Source organism: Stigmatopora nigra, chromosome 5 (genome assembly GCF_051989575.1).
Source record: "Stigmatopora nigra isolate UIUO_SnigA chromosome 5, RoL_Snig_1.1, whole genome shotgun sequence".
Taxonomy (NCBI): Eukaryota; Metazoa; Chordata; class Actinopteri; order Syngnathiformes; family Syngnathidae; genus Stigmatopora; species Stigmatopora nigra.
In genome coordinates, this window is record NC_135512.1 from 11,722,501 (window position 1) to 11,724,684 (window position 2,184).

At 38.5% G+C, this 2,184-nt stretch overlaps 1 protein-coding gene across 13 annotated transcripts in view; it reads left to right on the plus strand.

Moving 5' to 3' along the window:
* rfx2 (regulatory factor X, 2 (influences HLA class II expression)) overlaps positions 1-547 on the plus strand; it is a 25,900-nt gene extending 25,353 nt beyond the window's left edge. For all 13 annotated transcript variants that reach the window (XM_077716351.1, XM_077716352.1, XM_077716358.1 and 10 more), the window contains one exon: positions 1-547. This exon is cut by the window's left edge and continues 540 nt beyond it. The gene's annotated coding sequence lies outside the window, so the exon portion shown is untranslated.
* The last annotated feature ends 1,637 nt before the right edge of the window (positions 548-2,184 follow it).

Here is a 2,184-nt window from a genome sequence, read left to right on the forward strand (position 1 = left end):
GTGCAACCCGTTGACCCAAAGGACCTACCTAACTAACTCAACTTAGCATTTTGGCCATTGTAGTTTTGTTGAAGAGGCGGGCAGGATGGCGGGGGGGTGTGGGAATTCAAACTACCGACATGGAACTAGATCTGCCAACAAGCAATACTGCGCCAGGATAAAGTTACATTTTAGTGCAATGAATTGTTTAACTTTGACAAAAGGTTTACTCACATTGACCTTTAGGGAGGGCAATTATAAGATGGTGCCTGAAAATAGTACTGCAATCAAAATATTGTGAATATGATAGAACGCTGCTGATGGAGAAAATGAGGAAACAAAAGCTACCACTTATGTGATTTGACACACTGATAGATTTCAACAGTGCATGTGTATTTGATTGGATAAATGAGTACTGGTGTTCTCTAAGACTAGCATACGCACATGCTTAGAGGTTTTCCACATGAAATGTTTGTCAATAATACTTTTTGAAAAGTAGAGGAAGTCGGTGACTAAACAAGTGTGGCATGGATTCGACTATCTTTAGTAAAGTTATGTGGAAAACATCTTTTAACCTACGAAAATGTCCACGAGCTTTGACTGATTACACTGAATTGGAATTTAAATATTGTATATTCAAACTGGAGCCAGGCAGCTGCTTGTTAATGTGAATTCAAGTTTTTGAGAAACTCAAGCTAACCGAAGAACCAATATTTGGTCGACAAAAATAACACAGCCAACATTGAGTGGGAGGAGTGAACTAATGAACATTCATGCTCTCCTCCATGTCAAAATTAAATCAGAATTCACATCCCTTCTTCTGGTTGCAACTCATGACTTTAGATGTCCAAATGTGTGCATTCATGGACATCTAATCCCAATGGATTGGACATCTATAGCAGGGATAAAGTCACAAATCACTGCAAGAAAAATATATATTATATAAGAATTGTTGAAGTGCTAAATCTGATATATCGCATTTGTTCGGCTCAAACAATGTTGGCATTTAAACTAAAGCTGGCCACTCTTAGGAAATATTGGCTTTTTTTCCTCCCCTCTGCTTCTAACATAGATATTTTAAACGCATTATCAAACAAGACTCTTAGCTGCCGTCTTTCCTTTTGAGTATTTTGGAAAAAATAATCAAAACTTTCCATACATTCATTGGCAGCGGATCTAGTTCAGTATGCAATTGGGTTACCCAAGTAGGAGTTGCCGTGGTTTACCTCAACCAGATTTCCCGAGCGTGGTTCAGTGGGCTCAACACAAACATCATGGAATTGCGGGAAGTTGACCCCCACTGCAGCGTTTGCTGTAAATATTTTTTTCCCCGCCAACTGCGCAGACGTGTCGTAGCAAGCATCCTGGGAAGAGCATTACAATTTTACCAAATTATACATCGGTATATCTTTTAATGATGTAGGGAGTGTGTACTCTGTGGCCTCATTTCTATCATTGTATCTTCAAATGTAGACTGCGTGTGATTCATTTGTTCAATGTATGAAGAATAGTTCCTAGTTAGATGAACTACTTCTGTGTCGACTCAATATTTGCCCCCGCATTCTTATTTAAAGTTTTTAGAGGGTTGTGCACCTGTCATTTTGCCTTCAAATGTGTTGGAAAAGCTGATTTCCCGGGTTTCTTTTGGATGTTTTGTAAGACCGTTTAGTTTCTCGGCTGTTTTTTTTTTTTAATTCAATTAGATTGGAATCTTACAAGTATACTGAACACTTTTTTTTTTAAACCTCCACTTTATCTAGCCCAAGGTCACACAGTGGTTGGTAAACTGCTTAATTCAGCTGTATTTTGTACTTGGTCACATTATGTAATAATAATAATAAACTGGCGTCAACCAAATACTTGCACGTGGTTCTTTTATTAACTATCGCAAATATTTTTGTTTTGTTTTTCAGGTCTAAACCTGATATACACACATTACTTTTCTTGACGAAAATACTTGGCCAGTCGAAATTTAGAGGAACAGTGGGAGTGTCCCCTAGTAGAGTATATGCCTAGTTACCGAGTGGAAGCCAGTTCAAACCTCACAGTCGTAATTTTGGTGCTCCTCCCCTTCGAAGGCTCCCAGGTAGATTTCTGACCCTGGCAACAAATGACTGAAATGTGATTAGTTAAATGCTTAAATATGAAAACATATCTAGAAGCAGCACAACCAAGGGAAAAGCAACGAAAGGAATCTGACGGACG